Source organism: Natrix helvetica (genome assembly GCF_964273705.1).
Source record: "Natrix helvetica genome assembly, chromosome: 5".
Classification (NCBI taxonomy): Eukaryota; Metazoa; Chordata; class Lepidosauria; order Squamata; family Natricidae; genus Natrix; species Natrix helvetica.
The window spans coordinates 66,762,571-66,776,596 of record NC_138551.1 but is presented as its reverse complement, the minus strand read 5'-3'; the positions used below and the strand labels follow the sequence as shown (position 1 = coordinate 66,776,596).

The window sequence follows — 14,026 nt, the reverse complement described above, 5'->3', positions numbered from 1 at the left end:
AATAACCTTTTCATCTATCTCGCTCCTCAAACATGAGAAATGGTCTTTCACCCACCTTCACTGTCTTATGGTTTTCAGACATTTTGCTGAGCATTTTTTTTTCATGACACACAGTACCAAGGGGTGGTAGGAGACAGAACGATGCCTTGATGACACATTTCACGGGGTGTAGAAGGTTCTTAGATTCTTTCAACTTTGATTGCTTTAATTTTTGTTTTCGTTTGTTTTTTGTCTCATTGGGATTTTAATGTTGTTACAACTTTTAGATTGTACATGGGTGTTATAATTGTGATCATACCACAATAATAGGTAAAAGGAAATAAAAACATCTTTTGGCAGAGAAGGAGGCTAATGTGTTCAAATGAGGATGCCTACTGCATTGGGAATAAACCCAACCTTGTATGTCACTACCCTCCACCGCTTGTGCTGGCAAAGGTTTGGGGAAATGGGGCAAGGCAGAAATGGGGAAGGACAACAATGCAGTAATTGAATACCGGAGAGTTTAGTCAGCTAGTCCAGCTTGAAGAGCTGAGAGTCAAGAAGCAGAATAGGAAACCCATACAAGGAACATAAGTAGAAGGCTAGTGTGTTTTTTACCTATAGAGTCATTGGAAGCTATGTTTAAGTAAAGTAGATCCAAGGGAAAAGTGTAGTTGTTCTGAGTTTTTCTAGGGTTAGGAATTTAATCTAATGAATAAATATGCAGTTAAAGAAAAAGTGGTATTTTTGGTGCTCTCTGGACTTAGTTATTTGCTTCCAGACATTTCATTACCCAACTAGGTAACATCAGCGTGATGAGCATCCCACACTGGTGATGTTATTACCTAATTGGATAATGAAGCTTCTGCAAGCAAACATCCAAGCTCAGCAAGCACCAGGAAGTGCACAGTTCAGCCCTTTGCTACAGATATTCTCCATTTTGTTGGTGGAGTTAGCATCCAGGAATGGGTTAACTCCATCTGTTATCCATTTGGACTGCAATCTGCAGTCTGCAATCATTAATGTCCCGCCTCCTCTGGTAGCTTCTCCCAGCTTTTAGACTCCATCTACCTTAGGACTGGCTGTGTTTCTTAGTATACTTCTACAATTAACCTTTTTATTCACAGCTTGAGGTTTGCTCCCTTTTTTTCCATCTGGTTTGAGCAGCCTCTCCAGCCAGCGCCTAGGACTCATTCCCAGGGTGCTGAAGGCCACGAGGTGGCAGTCTGGGCTATGGGCAGCACCCACGAGCATTGCACTGGAACACTGACCCTAGGACCACAGGAGAAGTCAGCAGCGGTCCCGCCGAGCCGAGCTATCGTGCATGGGTTTTTACCCTGCAGCGTCTGCCCGGGCTTCCAATCCAGCAGCTGGCTGCCATTTTGTTTTCATTGAAAAGGACGGGCGCCATTTTGAAGGGATGCAAAGATGGAGGCCATTTTGGGGAGCGCAGCACCACCAGTGGCACAACTTACTGGTGCAGGCCCAGGTGAGCCCAAGCCGCGTGGCTTATTAGCCCTGGCCATGGTGGACGCCATCTTGGGGACCTCATTGAGTGCTGCCGATGCCCCTCAACACTCCCACTCCCTCAGAAAGAACCTGTTGCAGGAACCTCGGGATCGAGGCCTGCAAGAAAGTGGGTGGTCCCCCAAATCCGACACGGGGGCACTCCAAGAAGGCCTCCAAAGCCATGGAAAGGGCAGAGAGCCGGCGCCAGAGGGCATTAGACAGGGAATTTGCAAACGCCCAAAAGGAAGCAGCCAGAAGGGCATCAGACCAATGCTCCATAGAACAAGTCAGTCCTCACCCCTTTGCAGAGCTGCCCCTGATCCAGGACACCCCTCAGCAGGATGCGATGTCCCCAGATAGTGATGAGGAGCTTCCCCCGTCACTCCCAGAAGAAGGGGGAGGGAAATGATCTGGAATCACCAGTCTCCAAAGACTTGCCTTCTAGGCACACCAGTCCCATGCCTGAGGCCGCATTTACCCCAACTGCAGCAGACCTTCGTCCCAGCAGTCTATGGACGTTCAACCTGCCACTATGTCTGCCGTTATCACGGAGGCCATCCGGCAGGGGATTGCTGCAGGTCTATAACAAAGAGCTTCTCTTGAATCTTCAGAAAGGAGCAGAATCCCGGCCACAGGGAGACCTGGGACCCCCAGAGGCCCTTACTCCACTCAGATCAACGGTCCTCGGGGTCCCCCAGTCAGATGTTGCTGTCGGGTGAGGAGGATACTCGCAGGGACTTAGACTCAGATGAGGGGCTGACTCCAGTGACTGCCTAGAGAACCTTCCCATCGATTAACCTTCTTTGCCAACCGATGAGAGGAGATAACTATGGACACCTGGGTTAGGGAGATGATGAAATTCAGCCTCTCCCTAGAACTTATCTCTTATCCCCCCGTGGTTTTTCATCAGGTGCCACATGTCTTGAGATCAGGAAAAAAGGCTCCTTGTGGAACAAGTTATACGGCATCTTCTGGAGAACCGAGCAATTCAGATGGTTCTGGAGGAGCAACAGGGCCAGGGATTCTACTGCCTCCTATTAATCATCCCAAAGACGGGGGGGGGGGGGGGGGGGCTGGGCTGGCAAGCAATTCTCAATCTGAAATATTTGAACCACCACATTGTTTACCGGCGGTTCAAGATGCATTCCTTTCTGACCATTGTGGAGAGCGTCCGGACAGGCGATTACCTCCCCTCAGTGGACCTCACAGAGGAATATCTCCCAATCCTCCCCATCCACAGAAGGTTTCTCCACTTCTTCTACCAAGGGAAGCATTTTCAGTACAGGGCCCTCCACTTTTATCTCTTGTTGACCCCCAGGGTGTTCACCAAACTATTAGCAGCAGTAATGGCTCACTTCCATGCCAGGCCAGTCAGGATCCAGTGCTACCTAGACAATATCCTGCTACAATCCAGATCACCAATTCAGGCAGAGAGGATCCTAGACATCACCCTTCAGGCCCTGGTGCTCGTGCATTTCCAGGACTGCGTGACCAGCAGACACTTCCTGGTCCTCATGGACAACATGACAACGAAGGCCCATATCAACTGCCGGGGGGGGCACTCACTCCACATCCCTCATCCGGGAAGCCAAACCTCTGGGCCTTTGGGCAGAGACACATAAGCTATCCATCAGGGTGGAACACATTTTGGGGGTGATGAACGTTCCGGCCAACTAGCTCAGCCACACTCAGATAGATCATGCAGAATGGCAGCTACACCTGGACTTGTTCCCGGAATTGACCAGCCAGTACAGAATGCTAGTGATCAATCTCTTTGTCACCCAGGAAAACAGACAGGTGCTGCGGTTTTACTCAAGGTATGCAGTTCCAGAAACAGAAGGAACGGACGCCCTCTACTGCCCATGGCCACCAGGCTGCTGTATGCCTTCCCTCCCCTTCCTCTAAGCCAGCAGGTCATCCGGAAGATGCTGGAGGAAGGGGCGGAGCTCCTGCTCCTGGCGCCCCGATGGCCCTGGTTCTCAGACCAGATGAACCTCTCCGTAGTGTCACCCTGGAGGATTCCCACCACCAGAATCTCGCTAAGCCAGGAGTCCCTTGTCCATCTGGACCCTCAGTGGCTTCAGTTGACCTCCTGGAGTTTGAGAAGTGGGTCCTGTGCACAGACAGGCTTCCACAAGGGTCATCAGGATGATACAGGCATTGAGGTGTCCATCGACCAATCACATCTACGATGCCACCTGGAGGGCCTTTTGCCACTGGTGCTCAGACAAGAACATTGTTCCTTTGGAGGCCCCTATCCCTCATGAGGGTCTTGGAGTTCCTCCAGGAGGGCATGAACAGCGGCTTTTCTCCCAACACCCTTCGGAGATAGGTAACGGACCTATGTTGGGTTCTGACCTGCAAATTGCTCACATCTCAAGCTCACCACCCTTTTATACGACGGTTTCTTGAGGAGCAACCAATCTCAGACCTCCAGTCATTTACCGGTATCCAACATGGGACTTCACCAAGGTGCTGAATTCCCTCACTGGGTCCCCTTTCAAACCCCTTATCTGCCTCCACTACCTTTTCCTGAAGGTTAATTCTTGGTGGCCATCACATCGGCCAGGCGGGTATCGAAACTGGCAAGACTTGTACGTGTTCCATTCGGACAGGGTTGTCTTAAGGCATGATCCATCATTTGTCCCAAAGGTCAACACTAGGTTCCTCAGAGCCCAGGAGTTTTGCCCTACACTGGTTCATCACCTAGAAAGACAGTGGCACATGCTAGATGTCAGAAGAGCACTTCACATGTACATCAGACAGACATCTTTGCTACGGCTCACAGGAGCCCTCTTCATTTCCTTTCAGCCGGCCTCCATGGGCTGCAAGGCAGCTCTTTCCTCTCTGGGTAGTTGGATACGAGCCTGCATCGTGAAAGCCTACGAAGTGCACTCTATGCCGCCTCCAAGACATATCACGGCTCACTCCATTAGGAGTACGGCCACATCTGCATGGGCAACGCAGGCTCTGCTGGAAGAGGTTTGTCAAGCCACCACCTGGGCCTCTCCGTCCCCATTTATCCGGAATGGATAGACAGCTACACGTCAGCGGATGCTGCCTTTGGCAGGCGGGTTTTGCAATGGGTTCACTCGAACTAGGGGACTGATGACAACCCACCCATGAGGACAGGACAGACTTTGGTATGTCCCATTTCTGGATGCCATCTCCACCAACAATGGAGAATTGGCATTGATCTTACTTGAGACACCCATTCTCTGGGCAGGTGGAGACAGCATCCAGCCCCACCTTGTTGGAGGTTGAGTCCGGTGTTAGAGAGGAGAGACTCACTACTCATCACACGTTAGTCTGCAGCAACGCCTTCGTCAAAAGCTGGAGGAGCTACCAGAGGGCCATCTCCACCTGCTCAGAGAATGAGCATCTCAGGTAAGACCAACGGCCATTCTCCTTCATAAATGACAAGCATTGTCATTTACAAAATACAAAACATTTATATTTTGTATCTATATGGTTTTTAATATGTCTGTACACCGCCCCGAGTCCTGTTTAGGAAAGGGCGCGGTTTATAAATAAAAGTTTACTTACTTACTTACTATTGGTATGAAAAGCTGAGTAGACAGCCTCTGCTTTGCTTTTTGAAGCAGCTGCCCGTCAGAGCTCCCACTGTGTTGGGATTGGGTCACTCTTGGTGTGTTTCTACTGATTTAAATGCTGACTCTATATCAAATACTAGATTGCCTTACCAATTCCTGAGGCTGGTGATGTGATTGGATGTGGCCAAGAAAAATTACATAACTGGTAAAATATCTTAGCTTTTGTTACTTATTTTTTCTAAAGCAAAGTTCATGCTCTAGAAAGTTCTGAAGTGTTGGTGTGAGGTTTAGAAGTATTTTTTGAATATGCACAAAAAATAAGAATTAAATAATAAAAAGGATTAAACAGACATTTTTACATTTAAAATTCTCTATTTTATTATTTTCTTTCTCATTTGTACTCACTGGCATGAGATTAAGCCTGCATGAAAATAAGTCTGCAAACAATGCAATTTACAAGTCAAAAGTATTGTTTAAATTTAAAATGAAATCTGCATGTAAATTATCAAATAAAATATATGGTAGGGTGTACTGGATCATAAACCTCTTTTTTCCTCAAATCCAGCGCAATGTAATAAATATTGATATAGTTGTATTCAGATTGAGAAATTGATTAGCTGCAGTTTTAGGTGTTTAAAAAAAAAACAATATAAGGTAACACAAATCCCTACACTTGTGTACAGCTTGGTATGGATCTGCTGTAGTCAATTTGTTCTAAAATGATTATTGTTGGATGAAGTGACTTGCTTCAAAGAATGGCATCTAAATAAGGAAAGATCATGATCTGAATAAAAACAACATTATGTTTCCAGGTGGGATTTAAAACTTCAAAGAAGAGGTTTGAACATTTTTGCTATATTGACTTTTCCTTAAAGTAAAATAAGATGGATTTGCCATACATTCTTAAAGAAAATCTTTGAGGATAGTAGGAGGTAAATTAAGCCGGGAGGAGACTTTGTTCCAACTGGGGAAGTAATCATTTAGCCTTGCTTTGCTGTGATTTTTTTAGTTTTAATTGACAAGATAGGAACTTTTGAAGTCATGGCTCTGACCTATAGTTAGTTCCCTCTTTCTTCGAGTGCATTAATTGACCAATCTTTTTTTACTTTTACTTCTGGCATGTCCTACTCGTGTTAGATCATAAATATCACAATGAATTGGCCTTTCTTATCTTTAACTTACATTGACCTTTTGTTTTAATAGAAAGTAGATGAAATTTGTTCCCACTATTGTCTGGAGTAACCTTTCTCTAGAAACGTGACCTTTGTTTGCCTGTTTCTTCTCATGATACCTTATTTCTGCATCGTATATTCTCGGAGTCACCAACATTTCAAACTTGAAAATAGATCCTTCTTAAATTTCTCCAGTCAACTTTTTGATCTTTTGCCACCAAAAATAAACTAGAAAGCAGACTAGATTGCTTTCTACAACACTTTTTATCCTGTGTATTGGATGTTCATTCTGCAGTAGTCCCATCATCCGTTAGTTACAGAACCAAATGAGTGTATTTTTAAATTTTTGTTTAAAGTTGCACTTAAAGAAATATATTTTTCTTATTAATGCAATTATATCAGAATTCTGTATTCATGAAAGAACTGACACATTATAATTAGCCAATAAATATAAACCTAAGCAGGATCTGAGTACTGTGGAAATCTCTCTAGATGTCACTATTCTTATTTCCTCTGGGAGTCTGATGCTGTTTACCATTTTGGGCTCTGTTATTCGGTTTTGTTGACTATTTTGCTGTTAGTCTATTTACTCATAGGTGGAAATTCTAAATGAAATAATGTTTTGAACAAGTCCATTATGGATCACTGACTAGCAAGATTCAGATTTGGAAAAAAATCAAGCTTAAAAGTCACATTTAGATATTTAAGCAATCCAGGTAAATACTCGTAAAGAAATTTAACTTCAATATTGATTTTAATTTTAAGATTCCAATAGAGGTGTTTTTTTAAATCAAAATATTCTCAATAAAGGTTCAAAAAAGGCAATGACCTCTTGAAAATAGCCTATAGCCGTGATGGCGAACCTATGGCAGGTATGCCAGAAGTGGCACGCAGAGCCATTTCTCCTGGCACGCGGAGCCATCACCAGTTCCTCTTCCGGGTTCGGGCGCAGCAGCCAGCTGGTCTTGACACACATTGGCGTGCCAGAAAGCAGAAGTGGAGCCACCCGGTGCGCATGCCAGGAAAATGATCTTTTTGTTTCCAGGGTGCACATGCGTGTTTTGGTGATCTGGTTCCTGGTACGAATGCACACCAAAAACCAGCAACAGGAAGAGCAACGGCCGTGCGTGCCAAAAGATGCAGAGAGGGGTTCCTGGCCATCGCTTCTTAGTAGAGCTGTGTTCGGGGCTTTCCTCCCTCCCCGCCTGAGCGGGCTTCTTGCATAGCCCCAGCCCTCCAGCCCATGGCTCATCTGCTGTCCGAAGTGCCTGGCCGGCTCGGGCACCCCAGAAAAGCAGCAGCAGCCACAAGGGAAAGGCAGGAGCGGCCAGCCGGTCCCTGCAGCCACTCCCACACCAGCCAGAAGCAGCATTGTGACAGCCGCCGGGGGCAAGGGGGCAGCAGCGGCAAGGATGGGCTTTCCTCCCTCCCCACCTGAGCGGGCTACGTGTACAGCTCCAGGCCACGGCTCTGATGAGGATCCACGGTCTGGAGTGCCTGGCTGGTTCGGGCGCCCCAGAAGAGCAACAGTTGCAGCCACAGGGGAAGGGCAGGAGCAACCGGGCAGCCACCGCAGCTGCTCCCATGTCAGCGATCCAGGCCCTTGGTGGCGTCTTTATGAGGGTAGCTCGCCTCCCTGCCAGCAGCTCGTCCAGTGTCCCGGCTGGAAGCAGCAGTGCAACAGTCGCTGTTACCAGGGGCGAAGCGGTGGCGGTGGCGGTGGCGAGAACGGGCGACCGCTGCCCCTTCATCTCTTCCCCAACAGCGGCTGTTACACTTCCACTTCCAGCCAGGATGCTGGCGGAGGAGCTACTGGCGGGGAGGCGAGCTACCTGCATAAAGACGCCGCCAAGGGTTTGGCAGAATATATCCCGGCTGGAAGCAGCAGCGCTCCGGACCGCAGAACCTCATCAGAGCTGCAGGCTGGAGCTCTGAGGAAGTCTGCGCGGGGGGGAGGGGGGGAGGAAGAGAAGCCTGGGATCACCCGTCCTTGCCATCGCTACTCCTTTGCTGTTGCGCTGCTTCTTCCAGTCGGAATATATTCTCGGTGGTGTCTTTATGCGAGTAGCTCACCTCTCCGCCAGCAGCTCCTCCACCAGCATCCCGGCTGGAGGCAGAAGCGCAACAGCCGCTGTTGGGGAGAGGATGAAGGGGCGGTGGTCGCCCGTTCTCTCCACCGCCACCCCTTCGCCCCTGGTAATGGCGACTGTTATGCTGCTGCTTCCAGCCGGGATGCTGGATGAGCTGCTGGCAGGGAGGCAAGTTACCCACATAAAGACGCCGCCAAGGGTTTGGCAGAATATATCCCGGCTGGAAATAGCAGCGCTCCGGACTGCGGATCTTCATTAGAGCCGTGGGCTAGAGCAGTGCAAGTAGCCCTCTCGTGTGGGGAGGGAGGGGAACTCTTGCCCATCCTTGCCACCGCCGCCCCCTCACCCCCAGCGGCTGTCACAGTGCTGCTTCTGGCTGGGATGCTGGAGCAGCCAAAAGAAGGAGAAGCTGCCGTGGGGGAGGTGGGCGGGGCAGACACCGATTGCAAATGCTTCTCCCCCAGTGCAGTCCGAGAGACAGCAAAGAGCCTCTGGAGGGTGGGGGAGGCTGTTTTCACCTTCCCCAAGCTCTTTGAAATCTTCTCAAGCCTGGGGAGGGTGAAAAACGGGTCTATCGCGGGCCAAAAGGGAGGGGTCACATGCATGCGCAGGGCGTGTGTGCGTACATGCGCAAGGGGGGGTCGCGCGCATAGCATTATGGGTATGGCACGCCTGCGTACGACCCCCTTGCGCTCCCCCCGCTTTTGGCACAGGAGCCCAAAAAGGTTCGCCATCGCTGGCCTATAGTTATTAGTAAATACTCATAGAGGCAACTGAGTTTCATTTTGGGGTTGCAATCTTAAATATATTTAAAGTTCTGAATGCCTAGATCCAATTAAGCAAACTGTTTGAATTATGTGTATTTTGTTGGTTCAAAATTATGTTTGTATCAGTTTTTATAAAGGATTCTCAAGGAAAACTAGTAATGGGAAGTATAAATCCCATACAGAACAGGTTGTATGCTTGCCGTGGTCCTCTAATCAGCTTGCCTAAAGTGAGTTCATTTTCCTATTTCAGCCAGAATTGGACAGTCAGTAAACTCTGACAACATTTCAATACAACTTCCCAGAAGAGTAGATGAACTCTGTGCTAAGGAGTCCCTTTCCTTGAAATTTTGGTGATGTTGTCTTCTAGATATTCAGCTAAGTTTCTCCAAGCAAGCAGTTGATGTTGGTTGTTATTGTTCTAAGGGAAGAAGACTATTGCATCAAGAGAAGTAACTATTCTATGTATATGTTCTACTGCTCTTTACTTCTTGACATTCATGCTTAACAAATAGGTGAATAGGCTATGGAATTGTGTCATTTATCTATAAATTGCACATTATTCCAGATATCTGGGAAAGCATTCTGTGAAGTTTCAATAAACATTATAAAATGTGAGAGAGATTAGGGCTCTTTTTTCCAATGTAACCTCTCTGCCGGTTCACTCTGCTATTAAGGCTTCTATTAGTAATCTTTTGGAGATGATTAACATTTAACAGTATGTAGAACTGATGGTTTATTTTATGATGTCTTTCCATAGGGCGCTATGCAACACCTTTTAATTAGCTGGGAATTAACCCTTTTCACACATCCCAATGAGTAATTATAGAGTACAAAGAGATTTCTCTTGAAATAATAGTTAACCTCTCACACTTTGTTATAGATTTAGTAGCAAACAAAGAGACTTTTAGATTCAGCAACAGACTTTTGGGGTCCTGGAATAATCCTGTATATGAAAATGATCTGTAGCAGTAATTTTATAGAAAGCAATTAATGCAAAAAAGGCTTTCTTTAAATTCATTTTGAGAGTTGTTACAGGTTGGCAGTACATGCAGGTGATGAGGCAAAGAAATACTTCACATTCCCTCATTTGTTGTAAATCATAACCCACTGCATGCTTAAAGGATTGAACTAAAGAGGGAATAAATTTTAAAATATAGTTGAGTGGGGTTATCATAACTGTCTTGGGGTTGTAAGTTACAATCACTTTTAAAATGTACCATCTCCTTATATTTTATCACCTGAGTATTGCCTTATTCAATCTAGGTACGTAGCTGGACTCTAGATGCTAATATTATGAACTACATAGAAATGTTACCTAATAATATTGTGTCTGTTACAAGCAGTGCTAGTTTTTTTCTTCACAGTATTATGATTAATTTAGTTTTCTATTTAAAGTCATTAAGTATAGCTCTATAATTGATTTATATTAAGTGCAGTTAAAAATTTTGGCTATAAATTTCCAAGGATGCTGGAGAAAAACTGTAAAGGAACACCCACCTAGTCCTCATAATATAATTTCACATTAATTTCCAGGCAGAATTAGCAGTATGTTCTTTTCATGCAGCCGTGTTTCATGAAGAAGCTGTGCATAGTGCTTAGTTGTAGTTGTACTTGAGAATTATTTTAAGTACAATAAGATATAATACAAGATGCTGTGACACTTCTTTTGAAATGATTTCTTTCAAAAGCGAGAAAGTGAAAGGGCTAGGCTTAATCAATATAAATGTCAGTGGCATATTTTAATAAATTCTTGATTTAGCATGGACTGTTTTCAGTCACACATTTGCAGTGGAATCAACCATCCCCTTTCGAAGGTATGTGACATTTAAAAGATCTGTAAAGGAGATTGACTTGACAGCTTCAAATTGCATTTGAAAGAGTTTTTCTTTTTAAAACAGAACATGAATACTTCCTTTTCTAAATGTCATTGCAGAGACACAAACACAGTTAATCAAGTTTATATTTAATTTATGCAAACTACATTTTTTCCTTTATTCATATGAGAGAGAGAGAGAGAGAGAAAGAGAGAGAAGGGGACTGACTTTGCTATTTCAAAGGTTTAGAGTGAAGAAGCTCTCTCCTAGCTAGTTTTATTCTAAAAACGTGAAGTCATTTCATGCCATCAGCCATACATCCCAAATTCAGGGAGACATCCAAAATATCCAGTTAGAGAGCTCAACCTAAATAGTTTAAATGCCATTTATAGCTTTTGTATGTCCTGTATCATTTGTGACATCCTCTGTGTGACAAAAAGCTTAAGAAGGACAATGTGTCAGTGCATATTATACTTTGTGAGTGTGAAATCGTGGGTACAGTTGTATTTTGTTCTCTGATCTGTTTCTACTCAAGATATCCATTATTATTTACCGGTCCCCTTTCTGACTGAGGATTGAAATGTTTTCAAAACTTGTGAAAACAAAGAATACTAAGGTTCAGTTTTGGCCTGTTTTGGGCAAAAGGATATGAAGATATAATCCTGATTTCATGTACGGGTAGTCTTCAACTTACGACCATAATTGAGCCCAAAATTTCTGTTGCTAAGTGAGATGTTTGTTAAGTGAATTTTGCCCCATTTTATGACCTTTCTTGCCACATTTGTTAAGTGAATCGCTGCAGTTGTGAAATTAGTAACATGGTTGTTAAATGAATCTGGTTTCCCCATTGACTTTGCTAGTCACAAAAGGTCACAAAAGGGGATCACATAACCCTGGGACACTGCAACCGTCATAAATATGAGTCAGTTGCCAAGCGGTCAAATTTGATCGCATGACTATGGGGATGCTGCAACGGTTGTAAGTCTGACAAATGGTCATAAGTCATTTATTTCAGTCCATTGTAACTTTGAATGGTCACTAAATTAACTATGGTAAGTTGAGGACTACCCGTATTATAAGGATCCAGTGATTGCAGATCAATTTTTCATGTCAAGAAATATTAAGTTAGGAATGCCATACTGTTTCTCCTGTGCGCTACTTGGAGAATCCAAGCATGGGTTACTATATTTTTCAGACTATAAGATGCACCGGAGTATAAAATGCACCAAGGCTTTGAAGAGGCAAATTTAAAAAAAAGCTTTTGCACGCTGCAGACCTTGCCGAAATAGTCCGTTTTTTTAAAAAAAACCTGACTATTTAGGAGGCTCCTGGGGGCTGGGGAGCAAAATTGAGCAAAAAGGAGCCCATTTTTTGCTCATTTCTGCCCTCCCCAGCCCCCAGGAGCACTCTGCAAGGCTCCTAAAGGCTATGCACAGCCATTTTGGTGAAGGGGGCAGGGTTTCGGGAGGCAAAAATGCTGTATTCAGTGTATAAGATTCACCCAAATTTTCAGCCTCTTTTTTGAGGGAAAAATGTGCATCTTATACTCCAAAAAATAAGGTAACTTCTGTCCAATTGCCTAGAGACTGAAAAGAAAGCTTTGGCCACACCTCCTCTGCTCAACTACTTCCAGTTCTTTCTTCTCAGTCAACCTACCAGACGTGAGCCAAAACGCTCTACAGACTAGGTAATTAGTCAGCAGTTTATTTCCATCTTGAATTCTTTATTTTAAGCAGCATAGTTGCAGCTGGCTACAGAGGGTAGGGAGAAGCAACCCAGCCACTTCGCAGCTCTTGGAGTCTTCTCCAATCCAGGCGTTGGCCCTGGTTGCTTCTGACACTGCACCAGCCCCCAATCGCCATTCCCTCGAGGCAGACAACTTCCACGTGTGGCCTGTCACTCAGGCACACTTCGGGAGCCGCAGAGTAGCAGGCGGACTGGTAGTGTTGTTTCACAGCCCGAATCCACCTGGGAGCCTAGAAATCGACTGCACATTTTTTGATCGCCGCCATTTGCCCTGCCGAGACACACATGAGATCTGAGGACCTTCAATGCCCGGAGCCTCTGTCTGAGAACTCAGTCACGTCCCGGGCACTTCGGCAGGCCTCCAGGTGCAGAGGAACCATGTGGGTGATTTGATCACAGCATTGTTCTAACCGGGCAGGTGATGAGTGATTTCCCCCTGACATAGAGTCTCCAAGCCCTGAATTTTGGCCTCAATCGCTCTAGGCTGCATCAATCTAGAGCAGGGCTGCCACATGGTGCTTAGTAGACCCAGCAGGGATTCCAAGATGGCGGACCACACTACCAGGGAATCCCCTGAGGCTGGCCCTTCCAACACCCGCCATTGATTAGAACAGTGTCAGGGGAAAAAACACCCTGTTAGAGACCGATGAACCGTGGCTGATTCCCTTCTGCATATCTTTTGAGATATTGAGAAAAATAAGTCTTTAAAAGTATTCTAATTAATAAACAAACTTTAATAATAAAATAAAACAGAAAATAACTAATTGGTTACATTTTGATAATGAAAAGCTACGTTTGCCAAAGTTGGCTGCCGAACAAAGAAGAGAGGAATTTTGGAATGTGTAACGCGTGCGCAATAAATCACTTTCAGATAAGAACCCTTTTTTGTTTTATGACCTGCGCAATAAAGCTTTCTTAGTTTAACTCTTGAGTGTCAGTTTAGGCAGTTCAGGCCTAGCAAACCTTTTTAACATCGTGACACCCCTTCTTTTGCTAGTCTGGGCTGACGTCATCAAATCATCAATTAAGGCACATCTTCTTTCGCAGATACTCGTGTTAATTTGCGGCAAGTGGTTTGTTAAGCATGTCTGCGATCTGATCATGTGTAGAAACATATTGCAATTTAACAAAACCTTGCTTAACTAATTGCTTTGTGTTTTGATAACGAATGTCAATGTGTCTGGACCTAGAACCTGTAAAATGTGACTCAGAAATATAAACAACAGATACATTATCTTCCATCACGGTGATTGGTCGAATCGGACGTGTCCAGATATCTGTGATCAAAGCATCAAACCACGTTAGAGAATTACAAGCATCTGAAACACAAGCATATTCAGCTTCAGTAGATGAACATGAAACAAAACTCTGTTTTCTCACTTGCCAGTAAACAGG

General features: G+C 45.1%; 1 protein-coding gene across 6 annotated transcripts in view; it reads left to right on the top strand.

The window, feature by feature from the left end:
• The window catches only part of CTBP2 (C-terminal binding protein 2), a 277,898-nt gene that overhangs the window by 18,542 nt on the left and 245,330 nt on the right, over positions 1-14,026 (top strand). Inside the window, exon 1 of one of the 6 annotated variants that reach the window (XM_081954489.1) lies at positions 9,360-9,520. The exons of the other annotated variants lie outside the window; for them this stretch is intronic. The gene's annotated coding sequence lies outside the window, so the exon portion shown is untranslated. Of the gene's footprint in view, positions 1-9,359; positions 9,521-14,026 lie in introns of those variants that run through there. 6 annotated transcript variants of the gene reach the window in all.